The sequence below is a fragment of the Perognathus longimembris genome, chromosome 3, assembly GCF_023159225.1.
Source record: "Perognathus longimembris pacificus isolate PPM17 chromosome 3, ASM2315922v1, whole genome shotgun sequence".
NCBI classification, from domain to species: domain Eukaryota; kingdom Metazoa; phylum Chordata; class Mammalia; order Rodentia; family Heteromyidae; genus Perognathus; species Perognathus longimembris.
This window is the reverse complement of record NC_063163.1, coordinates 28423169-28439080: the sequence shown is the minus strand read 5'-3', so window position 1 is coordinate 28439080 and position 15912 is coordinate 28423169. Positions and strand designations below refer to the sequence as shown.

The 15912-nt window shown below is 34.7% G+C and overlaps 1 protein-coding gene across 2 annotated transcripts in view; it reads right to left on the bottom strand.

Annotated features, from left to right (window-relative positions):
• Pcdh9 (protocadherin 9) overlaps positions 1–15912 on the bottom strand; it is an 821831-nt gene that overhangs the window by 285754 nt on the left and 520165 nt on the right. The window lies entirely within an intron of this gene.

The window sequence follows — 15912 nt, the reverse complement described above, 5'->3', positions numbered from 1 at the left end:
ATAAATATATTATATAATGCATACATCATATATATAGTAGATGTACAGATATTATCATATGCATATAATTTACACACACACATATACACACAAATGGAAACAGACACATCAATTTATCAGTTGTCATAGATATCACTCTTAACCAAGATGTTACCAAAAAAAAAAAAAACTTCTAGAATAAATATGTAGGAAAGCTCGTGAATTTGTGCACGGTTTTTGGTAACTAAATCTTTGCTAAACACAAAGTTTATTAAAGTACATAAGGAAGGGGAATGGTTATAGATGTTAAAGCTGCTTCTTTCAAATAGCATCCACACATCAATCTCTTTTGTACTGCACAAGTATACTTAGATGAGAGTTACTTCCGGAGTTAAATAATATTGTATTGGCATTCTTACACTTGTCTTCAACCGTGTCCTCTTAAAGCACAACAGAGGTTTCTATATTGGTACAGGTATTTTTTAAAGATGTATTTCTATATTCACAAATGCATTATTATTACCACTGATTTATTTTTGTTCTTTTTTAATTAAACAATATAAAATTTAAATTTCTCCCTATACACATCAATTCCTGTTTCTGATTACATAACACAGGCTAGATGGCTTCCATGGACATAGTGATGTGTGCTTCGGCATCCAACCTTGTGTTGCTGAAAGACTTCAGGGACAGAAGGGAGCAGGGAGCAGCCACCTCCATGGGAACATCACTCTCTTCTGGATGTCTTCCAAGTGTAATATCAAAAGCCTTTCTTAACTCTATGATTCTGCAGAAATGGTCTAGAGGTATTGTTCGTTTGTTTGTTTTTAATTACAGACTTGCTTAAAAATGGGTGTGTGTTGACAGTGTGTGAAAACTCAGAGTTGCGGTTCATGCTTTCACATTTATGAAGTGTGTAAAAGCGTTTGTAAAACCCTCCACTGTGAATTATCTTGAAGTGTTTGATATTTTCTTCTACTTTTTAAGCTTCTTTTCTCTGGCCTCTTCTTCAGTTTTGTAGTGGTAGGTGATAGGAAATCTGGCTCCATTGCAATATATGACCATCTTGACATACACAGCTATTTTTTTTTTTTACTGCAATGTCACTATGTAATGCATGTCTCTATATAATAACTTATGAAAATGGGCCAGGACAGAAGGCTTTGGGGTACATCAAGAGAATACCTAAGATCCTCATCCAGCTTTCTACAACATGATGTCACCTGCTTTCCATCAGGGATATTGTTAGATGTGGAAGATACCTTGTTGATCAAAAATGACACAGTGAATGGCACAGTGACTACACTCAAAATTATTACAGTCTGTTAAGTGAAATGGACTCGAACAAGATATCATATTTGGGTTTTTGTTTTGTTTTGTTTTTTTCCAGTCCTTGAACTCAGAGCCTGAGCACTGTCCCTGGCTTCTTTTTGCTCAAGGCTAGCATGCTACCACTTGAGTTACAGTGCCACTTCTGTCTTTTTGTATATATGCTGGTATTGAGGAATCAAACCCAAGGCTTCATGCATAGGAGGCAAGCACTCTTCCACTAGGCCATATTCCTAGCCCCACGAGATCATATTATATGATATGTATTAATAAATTCATGGTACATTAGAAGTAAATAATAAAAATATCCTAATACCCAGGGAAATCTTTAAATAAGGGATATGACAAGTCATGCACACCTACTTGGTTACACTGGAAGGCTACAATTTCTAGTGTGATATGCTTATTATTCCACACAAACACTATGAGATGATAATTTTACAGGAGCAGACTTGGAGTTATTTTCAATCCTTTTGAAACAGAAGCTATGTATTCCCCGAATAAAGCTAAGATTACAGTTTGTAGATATTATTGAAACATACTTGTTAAACCTCCAGAAGATCTCTTCAATATATCATAGGCAGATAGAATTCCATCTGTCAAAATAATTTAATATAACATGGATATAATGACAACAATGTATTTGGTATATAGTATGTACTGACTATTCTGGGTACTTAATAACTAATATACTCCTGTTTCCTTCAGAATAGCCTACTAAAATTGGCAATTCAGGCTTATTTTTCTGAATTACAAAAACAATATTTGAAAAAAATCTAGTCATAGCAAGAAGTAGAAATTCCTCAATGGTAGGGATTAAAATATCTGAGAACTTGAGGGGCTGGGGATATGGCCTAGTGGCAAGAGCGCTTGCCTCGTACACATGAGGCCCTGGGTTCAATTCCCCAGCACCACATATACAGAAAATGGCCAGAAGTGGCGCTGTGGCTCAAGCGGCAGAGGGCTAGCCTTGAGCAAAAAGAAGCCAGGGACAGTGCTCAGGCCCTGAGTTCAAGCCCCAGGAATGGCCAAAAAAAAAAATAATAATCTGAGAACTTGAAAGCATTCCATGTATGTGTTGAATGAAAACATAAAAAAGCTTATGGAACCATAAAACCTATTATTCATAATTAATAGTGAGCATGTTTGGCTTAACTTTCTTTTAAACATGAGAAACAAATAGCTACCATTCAGATAATACTACCGAAAATAATTGCATTGACAGATGAACAAAGAAAGCACAAGCAGAGATGTTTGAAATTTCTCCTTTATTTTAAAGTATATATAATCGAGGTGAAAATGGCCTCTAAGTGTTGACTCCTCAAAGGATTTTTTTCTTCAAGTTAATTACTAAAGCCATTCAAAATGTTGCATTCCTGAATCATAAAAGGAAATACAAAATTACAGTCTAAATTTCATGCAGAAAAACAGTAGCAATAACTTCAAAGAGCACTGTTGAATAACGAATAAAATCTAGGCCCTTTTTCATTGTCAAAATGAAAGAACTGGAAAGAAAGGTGGCACTGATCAAGAGGAACTGCAATTGTAAACTGATTTGTGGAATGATAAGCTTCTCGTAGAACTAATTAAACAAACTAAAATATAATAAAATTTTAAAAAAAGAAATAGGAGTTGTCAAGATTTTTTCTTTTTCAGTCATATGGGGAATATATTTAAAAGGTTAGAATATCTTAAATATAATTGTGATGGTGAAGTATAGAGGGGTTTCAATTACATATGTAAGGTAGTGAATACATTTCTTGTCAAACTTGTTACCCCCCTCCCTCATTTTTCTCCCTCTTTCTCTCCCCCACCTCTAGTTTACACTTCATTTCCAACATGTTGTCATGTGAATTTCACTGGAATTTTAAGACTCCTTTCCAACATATTGTCTTGTGAATATTGCTGTTGCATTAGTTCACCCTTTGTCCTTTGTCTCACCATTTTGTTGTGGAAATGAACTTTACAACTTTGGAGGAGGAGTTAGTGGAGAAGGAAAATGGGAGAAAAATGAGGGAGGAGTAATAATTTTCCACAAGAAATGTACACATTACCTTACATATGCAGCTATAATCCCTCTGTACATCACCTTGACAATAAATTTAAATTAAAAATAAATAAATGATTGGAAACATTACAATAAGGAGTATTTTTCATGTAATATCTTCTAACTAATACCCCCCAGGGGCACTATGGTTCATATCTGTAATCTTAAATATTCAGTAGGCTAATATCTGAGGACTAAGGTTTGAATGCTGACTGGGCAGAAAGACTGTGTAATACTAAACAAAAGCTAAATAAAATGCTAGAAGCAGAGATGTGCCTCAAGTGCTAGGTTGCCAGCCTTGAGCACAAAAGATAAGCAAGAGTGTGAGGTCCTTAGTTCAAGTTCCAATATTGACACAAAAATACTTAGTTCAAATACATTTTAAAGTTTTTTTGTTTTTTTTTTTGGCCAGTCCTGGGCCTTGGACTCAGGGCCTGAGCACTGTCCCTGGCTTCTTCCCGCTCAAGGCTAGCACTCTGCCACTTGAGCCACAGCGCCGCTTCTGGCCGTTTCTGTATATGTGGTGCTGGGGAATCGAACCTAGGGCCTCGTGTATCCGAGGCAGGCACTCTCGCCACTAGGCTATATCCCCAGCCCCATTTTAAAGTTTTAATATAAAGAATAATACATAAATAAATTTAAGTCAATCTGTAAATTGAATATATATAAGCATTAAAGCAAACAGTTCTCCAAAGCAATTTGACATTTCTAAAATTATTATTGTAACTGTTACCTTCTACCCAAAACTTTTCCAAATATGAATATTGATGTGTAAAGTACACTTTGACACAGCAAGTATGATGACTTTAGCTGGAATCAAAAGCATTCTAAAATATATTTACTCCTAATTGTGTTTAATTTCATATTACCACGATTAATCAGACTGAATGTCTTCATTTTCTGCTGTTTTAACTGCAAGAAATGATCTCTTCTGTTTTTATCCTATTATAAGGATCGTTACAAAAATGGGAAACAATTAACACCGGGTGTAATGCTTGAGTGCTATAGAGCTGAAGTAATTGCACTCAAGGTCTGCTAACTTTTTAATCAGGCATTTGGTTGCAAGCTGCTCTCAATTGATTCTGGGGAAACTAACACTGTCTAAGGAAGAAAGCAGGTGTGCCAGAAAAAAAGGCATGTTGGCAAAACAAATGCAAGATTTTAACAGGAAAAGAAAAGAATAAAAGTAAGCCCACAGCAAAATGCTTGTCAGCAAGCTTTTTACTTGGATGAGCCTGTGTCTGAAAAAAACCAGATGTGCACACAGGCACAGTGATGGAAGCCCCACTGACCTCCTCCTTCCCCAAAACAATACAACACCTTAGCAATGTAGATCCCTGTCCATCCAGTGTTAGTGATTTGAGTTAACTAGAAAGAAGGCTTAAAATTTCCATACGTGGTAGAGTTAGGTCACACTTAGAGGTTTAGGGAAATGCATTTTAATTATAAAAGTTTCTCTCTCTTTCTCTCTCTCTCTCTTGCTTTCTCTCTCTTTTGCTCTCTCTCATTCTCTGTCTCTCTGTCTCTGTCTCTGTCTCTGTCTCTCTCTCTTTCTCTATCCAGGCTACTCTTTGAAAAGCAAATTGTATGAATATTGTACTCTCTCTTAAAGAAAATCAAATGTTACAAGTTTTCCTATAAAAGCCTATTTTCTTTTTCTTTTTCAACAAGTGTCTTAAGTGTCATTCTTGTCTAAAAATTACATTTAGGCACATGGTATTTCACATAATTAAAAATAGGCACATGGATCAAGAACATTGTTCAGATTTATTTCTTATTTTTAATCTCCTCTTGTGTAAGATTTAATACTCATGAAAAGTGCCCTCATGGCAGACTATTTGGAGCAATAAATGGAAAACAACTAATCAGGCATAATGACCTTGAATTTTAATGATGGTTAAACACACTGTTGATATGGCAGATTTCACCATTTGCCTCTTGAATGGCAAGGTAAGTTGCCAATGCTTTCCTAGTTTTCCAAAGAAAACAAGTGCCGTTAGACATAGAAAGTGAAAAACAGGACTGGCCTCTGTAGCGGGAGAGGGAACAAGGGTGAGAAAACATCCAGTATGAGTATCCTCAAGCTAAGCCCTGTGTGCATTTTAATTACGTTTGTTTGCCTGGGCCACCAGGCAATCTATATTACAATTCATTAAAATGCCTTGGGGTCCAGAATAAGCTAGGAGATAGATCAATGCATTTAAAATGCTGCAGACAATTACGGGAGTTTCTACTCCAATTCCAAACATGTTATGGAAGTTTCATCTCCTCTATGGGCATCACTTTAGCTTCCAGTGGGCTTTCCCGTAGATTCTTCTTAAGTAAATAACTCTCCTTCAGCCAATACTGCCTCTCCACACTGTTTCTGGTTGAAAGTTTCATATAAATGAAGAGAAGGCACGTGGCATCTGGCCACTTCCACATGAAGTTTAATCACCGAGAACTGGAGGAATACTGGATTTCTAAGCCTTTCAGGAAGGATGCCAAGTGAAAAAGAACAAGGGCACTTACATTCATGGTATCCCCTGTCCCAATTATATCACAAGATGGATTTCATTATCAGTGCTATTTCTGACCCCAGTGTTAACATTAAACAGAAGTCTTATTGTCTCACAGTATTTCAGAGCAATTTGAAATTTAGCATTGCAATAGATTTTAGAATCCATTGGATTTGTATAAACTCTGTAGATACACACCCATAGGTATGCATGTGTGACATAGAGTCCAGGAACTCACTGAATTACAAATCTAATTTGTTCTCCTAGCAAATGAAAGAATACATATCTCAAGCTTTTGGTCATGTTTGCAAATGCACATTAGTACTTACATGGTTTGTTTAGCTATGGAGATACTTACAATATGTCTAAAAAATATTCTTCCAGAACAACAGAAAGAAAATCCTTTATCCAGAAGAAAGTCTTCTAAACTTTCAAAGCAATGTGTTTTGTTGTTGTTGTTGTTGTTGTTTGGGGGGTTACACTGTGTGGTTAGAGCTTCCTAGTGTTAGTTTTAGTCATATTTTATTAACCCAACTTGCATATTATTGTCACTCAATACATTTAGAAAAATGACTTTTCTAACACAAAGGGACACTTTAGATGTCCCTTTAGACACTTTAGATCTAATTTGTTAGTATTTCTTATATCAATTCTAATCTATCTGGTTGACATACACAGTATTTTTCAGTTTATGAGGAACATTTAAAATTTAAAAATTATTTCTTCACTTGTTCCAGACTATCATATAATGTGTACAGAGGAAGAAGTTCTTCAAGTGAAATGTTTAGTCATCATTGTTTATTGGTTAATACTTTATTTCCATGTCTTCCCAAGTTCATATGTGAATATGCATAGTAATTAATTCATCCTTTTCTTTATATCATTAACATGACTTAATTTCACATTTAAAAGCTTAAAAGTCTCATGAACACAGTTTAGGTTATTGCTTATTGACAGTACCATCTTAAAAATGTATATATGCCTTCTACATTCAGGATGTGTCATATATTCCATGTGATACTAAAGTATTTATCATGAAATCTAATGTTAGCATTTTAATAGTATTTTAAGTAACAACACTATATGTATTACAATGTCTGAAAGCCATGACTTGTAATATATTATTTTCATATTGTAAGAGAAATATTATTACTAACATCTTTTGAACATTTGTTGATTTCAGTTCTTTCAATTGGAAGCTTTACTTATCGAACTCTGACTTAATAGTATATTTCTCCTTGGTGCAAAGAAGACAAAGAATTTCACTAAGTTACCCCAAGTCAAAATTTTTATTGATGAATGTCAGGATCACATCCTTCGAGTGTTAATTGCATAGATGTGCCCCATAACAAAACAAAATACAGCAATAAGAAAATCCCAAAATCTAAGTAGTCACCAAAATAGCAAAACCTATTAATTAAAAAAAAGAAAAAGTAAAATATACATGAAATGGCCAAAACAATAATAAATTGGTTATTTTTCCACTTTCTTATAAGCACTACAATGAAAAGGGTTATGTTTGTTTTACTGTTAAATATATTCCTAGCATTAGAATGTACTCAATAAGTATTGATTAAATCATAGCATTTCATTCTCAAAGGCTTAACTGAGTTTAAGTGTTGATCATCCTAAAGGGAAAAATGCAAAACTATTTTTGAGACCCAGTAATAAATCTTGCCCAGTTTCCACTTTGGGAAAGAGTTTTCCACTTCATCTAGTTTGACTGGCTTTAGCAAAAAAACAATTATAGAGCCAGGTGCCAGTGGCTCACCCCTGCAATCCTAACTACTAAGAGGGCTGAGATCTGAGGATCATGGTTCAACGCCAGCCTGGGCAGGAAAGTCCAAGCCCTACAATGGACCAAAAACAAAAGCAAACCAACAAAAACACAACAACCAGTTGTTATAAATAGGCCTTGAAACATGTGAAGGCCAATGCAGTTTATAGTGCTCTATTCTTCTATTTACAGAACATTGCCTTGTGCTGGAAAACTATATGATTATCATTTTGATATGGGCCTGAGACTATATAATAAGGTTTGATCAGATATTTATTACTTAATGATCCACCTGAATTAATTTTCTCAGTTTACTCTGACTTCAAATGATCTATATATTTTCATGTAAAGTTTCTTATACGCAAAATCAATAACTTTTTGTTGATATTTCTTGTGGGAGATCTGTGACTCCAAAGAATAGGTTGGAAAATTAGTCCTCAATTCAATGGTGGTGGTAGTTAAGGCCTGATATAAATTGGTAAGGTCAACAGAGATATGTGTCTGTGGATAGACTGACATGGATTATGAAAGGGCTCAAGACTGCAAACTAGATCTAAGATCTCACCTAACATCTTTTGGCCTTCAGAGCCCCACCGTATGATGGCATTTTATGAGAGACCTTTCCATGATTTCATGATCTCAAAATCCCATGCTCTTGGACTTTTCATACTCCAAGATGGATAAATTTCTGTCAAGGGGGCTGGGAATGTGGCTAGTGGAAAGAGTGCTTGCCTCGTATACATGAAGCCATGGGTTCAATTCCCTGGCACCACATATATAGAAAATGGCCAGAAGTGGCACTGTAGCTCAAGTGGAAGAGTGCTAGCCTTGAGCAAAAAGAAGCCAGAGACAGTGCTCAGGCCCTGAGTTCAAGGCCCAGGACTGGCAAGGAAAAAAAAAATTCTGTCAAGTATTATTTTATACCAAATAATGTCTTTCTCTACTTTTCAAGGGCTATGTGGAGCAGTAGCTTACAATACAAATATTTTTAATGATTGTTTCTAGAAATTTACCTAACCATTTATTATTTACAACATACTTTAATAATGTACTATAAGTAAATATAAGCTGAAAGATGATTCACAAAGCATATAAAAAAGAAATGAATCCTTGGAAAGAGATGTAAGAGTATCAAATGGTAAATACATTGATATTTGTCATAAAATAGTAAAAATTGGTTCCATATGTTCATTTAGATTTTTTTGTAAAGATTATAATTTGGTGCCATGAAATGTTACTTATGATTTTGCTGCCGTTTTCTACTTTCTTTCATGTCTACTTATTTGAAGGTGAAGAATCTGATTATTTCCTGTAGAAAGTTAACTGAACATTTCCCTCTGCCTTACTGCAACTGCAGAATTGAGATAAGTGTGAAAGCTGACACTTCCACAGGAGTCCAGTGCCAAGGGGGTGAGTGTCCTTCACTTTGATCCTTACTTCCAGGAACTAACTTTAAGTGACACTTCTCATTTTTCCATGCCAGCTCTTTCTGAAAGCTTCCCACCATTGCACAAACTGTGAATGAGAAGCTTTCCTGGCGGCACCAAGATTGTTTGCTGAGTAATAGTTGGTCATAAATGTGCAGGTTCAGAATCCTTCACTAATTAAAATCGCTTCACCACTGAGATGCCCTGAGGTTTGCCCTTGCTTATCTGGGGTAAACCATGAAAGCATGGCAGAACCATCTCTTAGACCATAATTTGTTACTAATTCACATGAAAAGAGGTAAATAAATAATAAGATACATTCACAATTTTTATCTACAAACAAAATCAATTAATTTAATCACAATTTAAGCAAATTCTCCCACAGAAAAACATTCTGACACCGCAAATCAAACTTTGCTTATGGAGCAATGGATCTTTATGGCCTTCTTCCAAATTTGCTATTGAAAAGGAAGAAAAAGGGCAAATATTGACAAACTTCATTTTCCTATTGATTTGATATTTTTAGTCATATATATTGTAGTTAGAATACACAGCCCTTGAAAGCTAATTAGCATGAATTTCTGTGGAGGATATAGTCCAACTCAACCTGAAAACAGCTCAAGCTCACAGAGGGCTACTACTCTGACATTTGTGATCACATTTCCATGACTTGCATGTTGTAGACATGATAAAATAAATATGTCTGTATGTGATACATGTGTGAATGTGTGTGAGTGTGTAAGTGGTGTGTGTGTGAGTGTGTGTATGTGTGTTGTGGAATGGAAATAGGAAACTTTCAGGTGCCACCATTACTTAAAGCTAGGAACTTTAAGAGTAGATACAAGACAAATAAAAATGATAATATATGTGCTATGATGAAAGATTCAAACTCAAGATAGAAAATGAGGCTTAAATAGCAAACAAAATTTTACTCTAATTGATTCATTGTCTGATATATCACCTATTAAATGCCTATTATATGATAATATAATATGGAGCAGAAAGGCTTTGAGCCTGCTTTAGGACGTAGATGAGTACAGACAAATGGGCAGAGAAAAGACCAATGTTGAAACGAAGAATAAGATTCACTCCTCTGCTTGGCTCTTCAGTTCAAATCCTCTAACACAAAACATATAAAAGAAGAAATAAAAGGTTTTTAAATTAAAAAAAATACTTAGTATATTAAAGAAAATTAGTAAGAAAAACAAGATGGAATTAATGCTTAAGACAATTCTTTTTGATTGCAACATTTTTATTTTAGATTTTAGATATCCATAGTGCTTTCTATAATTAAGAAATATGGGGTATTCACTAAGGTAAAAAGATTAAATATTATACATAATACTTTGTGATACCATTCAGTATTGTATTTTTCTTTTTTTCACAGTTATCAGAATGACAAACTATATAAGATAATGTTATATTCTACAACTGAACTAAATTAAAGCACCTAAAAATGGTACTCTTCTTAAATAAAGTTTAACAGTTAATGTCATTGTTTTATGACATTTTCTAAACATGGGGAAGATTTTTCCATTTTAAAAAGATGTCTAAGTAAAAACTTGGAAGGTGATAGTTTACATATAAAGGTATAAGAGTATATAATTATCCAAAGCCAAAATAATATAAAGAATGAAGGAAGAGAGGAATGAAGAATGAAGAAAGAAATATCCATCCACCCAGTACTCTAATGTTATAGCTCTGAAGGCATCAAGAAATGACACAAGGGCTGGGGATATAGCCTAGTGGCAAGAGTGCCTGCTTCGGATACACGAGGCCCTAGGTTCGATTCCCCAGCACCACATATACAGAAAACGGCCAGAAGTGGCGCTGTGGCTCAAGTGGCAGAGTGCTAGCCTTGAGCGGGAAGAAGCCAGGGACAGTGCTCAGGCCCTGAGTCCAAGGCCCAGGACTGGCCAAAAAAAAAAAAAAAAAAAAAAAAAAAAAAAAAAAAAAAAAAAAAAGAAATGACACAAGAAAAAAAATCTGGACAAAACACAGAGAAAAGTGCAACTGAATTAACACTATAGAAGAATGCCATGGGGAAAGACAGAATATATTATCAGCTTTGACAGTAGGTCACAAAAAGATAGTTGAGAAAGTTGACTCTTTCCTTACATAGTAAAGGGATCTGTATTTCCAAATAACGCTATTTTTAAAAAAAATACATAATGTCTGTACACATTTATTCACATAAACCTTTAGATAACTAAATTCCATCCCCTGGCATAATATCCAGATTCGAAATGAGATTTCAAGTATTGAAACTGAGTTAATCCTTACATGTTAAATCCTAGCCTGTTGCTTTCAAATACAAGGTTGACTCTGATTTTCTCTACTATTCATAATGTCCTATTGTAAATGAGAAATTTGTGTGTGCACTGAAGATTCTATATAATCCATTTTAGATAGAGCCTGATCTAAAACGAGGCATATGTTAAAATCTTCTTACAGGAGTCCAGACTCCCCTCTTATTCTGCACCCCACCGTGCTCATTCGAGTGAAGAGTCATCTTTGAAGGCAATTGGAGCTTCTTGCTTGGCTGAACACCATGGAGCTTGGAGCAAGATAAAAAAGAACCACAGAGTTGCAACTATAATTCTGCTAGCAGGATACACTGCAACTATCCAGTCGCACAACCATGGGCTATGTTTACTGGACCTTTAGCTATATATATGTGCGTGTGTGCGTGTGTGTGTGTGTGTGTGTGTGTGTGTGTGTGTGTGTGTGTATCCTGGATACGCAGTGGCTAACCATAATTTCCATTAAAATAAGAATAGTTGAACATTTATTTTATCGAAATTCTCTTCTGGATAATTTGCCTACAGGCATACATAATTATTCCATTTACAATATGTATAATTCTATGTTTGTTGGGATAAGGATAAATAAGACTCATTTTGTCAATAAAATATCATATAGAAATAATCATCCGGTCAAGAGAACATTATCAGTACTTTGTTATGACTTCAGGGAAAGCTCAAGGTTGAGTATGGACATGCTTATCTTATAATCAGCAATTTTCAGGTAGCTTTTGGAATAGCATTTGTTTTCAAAATAAAATTCAAATACTTCACCGAGAATTATTGGATATGAATCATAATTTAAAAGATATCAACTAATTTGGATACATCATAAGGTCTAGAAAATTATACTAAATTGCATTGTTTGTAAAAGCCTCGCAGAAATACAAGAAATAATTCATTTACGCTATCATCAATTTTCATATAAAAGTAATATACTTAAACTAATAAGCATAAAATAAATATTTTATCTTTACATATGTCCATTCTATGTATCTCCAACTTAACACATTTTATATTATTTTTACTATTTTTGTTCATACATCTACACTGAATTTTTCTGATCTTTCCTCCTATACCAGCTACATGTAAAAATACCAGTGTATAGCATGTCCCCACATAATACAATGTAGTCTGGTCACAGAAGCTTGGAAGCCCTCTGTAGGAAAACTAACATATATTTCAAAGCCCAATCTAATTTTATATGTCAGTAATATCCTCTTACCAAAGTAGACATTTAGAGAATATTCCATATTTAACAGATTTCGTACATTTTGTCTGTTTTTTCATCATGTTAGTTATAATTAACTTTCTCAGTATTGTGTTCAAATTCTTTTAATTTTTAAGGTAGATGTTAAATATAACTTCTGCAAGAGGACTTCTTTGAAGTTTTGAAATTACATCATTTCTGTCGATGTTGAATTTTTTTGATCTATTTTTCTATTTATTTGTTTTGTTAGTTTTGTTTGTTGTTTTTTATTTATTGATGGTCCCCAGTCATGAAGACATGGCCTGGGCACTGTCCCTAAGCCTCTTTTTACTCAAGCATAATACTGTACCACTTGAGCCACATTGCCACTCTGGCCTTTTCTGAGTAGTTATTGGAGATTAGAATCCTACAGGGACTTTTCTGCCAGTTCTGGTTCTGAGCTGTCACTCTCAGATCTCAGCCTTCTGAGTAGCCAGGAATACAGGCATGAGCCACAGGTATGTAGCTTGTTTTTCTATTTTTAATATACTCTTGAAGCACTTTGCAGGTATATACATGTGTGTATGTATATATAGACATATATACATACACATATTCATATATATATACCCCATATATATATACACCCCATATATGTATGGGGGCATATGTATCTATATACATATAAATAATAAATTGAAAATGAACCCACATATGTACACATGTGCACACTCACACATGCATGTAGATCGATAGATATTTGTGTTCAATTAATTTATTGAATTATACTTAGTCTAAGACTTGCAGAAGAATAAATAATAGAAGGATTGATTTATTTCTGGCTTTGAAATGCATTGGACTAGGTTAGAAAAGTCTTCCCTACTAAGTCTGAGTGATGAAATGCTGTTTCAAAACCAGTCACTAAATAGCATCACAGAGAGGACCCAAATAGCATCAAACAATCAAGCTGATTTTTCCTTCAGGCTCATAGCTAAGACCTTAGGTCTAGACCTCAGAATCCAAATAGTAAAACTTGGGAGTCAAGGCCTGAATTAGAGACCTGCAGCAAGTGTACAAATACGGATGCAAATAAAGCCTAAGCTGGGATGGGAGCGCCCAGCTGTGTGTAAACACACAAACTGTGACCAGAAGCCAGGCTCTGTGAAAACTATGGACTGGTAGCCATAGCAACGAGGGTACTTCCAGAAGTCAAAGCCAGGAAACAGAGTAGGTCAAATGTGGAACAGGCTGTTGGTCACAGTGGAGAGGGGACAGCCAGAGAACCAGACTAGGAGGAAGCCAGGAAACTTTCCACCATACACATGCAGCAAGAAAATTCGGGTGCCCAGTCCAGATGGAATTCTGCTGGATGTCTAGCCATGGCTCCAGCTGGCTCAGTCTTATTCTCTCCTCATGCCCAGATCCCTCCAACTGGCTTCTGATATTCTATGGCTTTCAATCTTTTGGATGCTGTTGGAGCAGCCTCATAAAGCTGCTTGCCAGGAGCTCTGTAAGGTGACCCCATTTGTAGAAAATGTCAGAATTAAGTTAAAATAGTTTTTTTTTTCCTTTTAACATTACCAGGAAAGTATCTTTTCATATGTTACAGAATTCTAAGAAGCCTTGACAGTGAAAACCTGGCAAATTCCAAAGTAAGCTTCCAGAAGAACAAGTTACAAAGAACTAGATTTGTTACAGAAAACACACATCGAATTTTACTATCAATAATGGTGACCCTTGCTCATGTTAGATTACACAGTATGAGTGAGGGATATTCACATTGTTAATTATTTTATAATAATGTATTGACATTCATTGATACTAATTTTGACCACTTAGAAAGGAGGTATTTGGTGAAAGTTTTAAATATGAAACATGTTACTGGTTTTATTTTTTGTAGTGATTTATTAGTAGCTTATATTGTCAACCTCCTCTACTTTTCCACCACAGAATACTGAAAATAAGATATATTTAGAACCAAATAAAGGTGTAGCCAAGTTATAAGGAAGGGATTTCTAAACATGGATTCAAAATATAAATAATGTATTTAGGAACATCAGAGGCTACTATTAGCACAGTTAATGTAAAACGACAAGCAGAGTAATCAATAAAAGGAATGAAAGCTAGAGGGAAAAAAATAGATCTAACACTGAGTTCAAAATGCTTACTCTGAAATATCTTCTGCCTCAATAATTGTGGAACATGGAAGAGAAAAGTTAGAAGATGATGGAGAAAAGACAAAAGAAGGGTGTTAGTTGAGCTTTGCAGATAGTTGAGCTTTGCAATACACATGAATGCTTTTTGCAAACTGTTAACTGCTTATAAACATGGTAGTATAATATCTATGAGTTCTTTTATTTCCAAATGTATGCTTATTTTCAAAATACAATTACATAAGTATATACTGAAGTCAAAGTTTATAATTTGATATTTATAATGACCTTAAGTTTTATTTTTGTTTTATTTTCATTAATCTCTGTGAATCTACTGAAATCTCTTACATAAAATTCACCCATACTAAGTTGTATAGAAAACCTGAGGCACAATATCAAAATCATGGATCCATATGATATCTCGGAACCCAGGTTAAGTAAATCATATCTATAATGTGTTACTATGTGGTAGGTGTTACACTTCCCTATTAATTTTAAAAGATATAAAGGTCGTCCAAATCTTATATATCCATGAGTATGAATCTGCTCTTTTTGCTATGATGGACCACTACTACTTTCTTTTAGTCTAAAAACTTAATTTCTTCCTGGTAGATGGAATGTGTATCTGCTTTTGTGCACAGTATTTTTTTGTTGTTGTTGTTGTTGTTGTTGTTGTTTTGCCATTCCTGGGTCTTGACTTAGGGCCTGAGCACTGTTCCTGGCTTCCTTTTGCTCAAGGTTAGCACTCTGCCACTTGAGCCACAGCGCCACTTCTGGCCGTTTTCTATATATGTGGTACTGGGGAATTGAACCCAGGGCTTCATATATATGAGGCAAGCACTCGTGCCACTAGGCCATATTCCCAGTCCTTGTGTACAGTTTTATATATTACATATTTCTAAGCCTCACAAATTCAATTTACAGACAAATATATTTAACTTCATGACTAAATAAATCCAGAAAAGTATCTGTCTATTCAGTATTAACTAAATACTAAGGGAAAATCTGTAAATGTGGTCATGAAGCATACTTTTAAATAACTGTAGCCTAAGCTTGTTCTAAAGATTTATTGCCAGTAACAAATAAAAAGAATTATATGGTGCTTTGTACAACTAATTTTACAGTGGAATAAACACAATGAATAAAATCTGCTCAATAAGTTGAGAAGATATGAGTTTCAGGATATTGGGAATTAAATTACTTGCTTCCT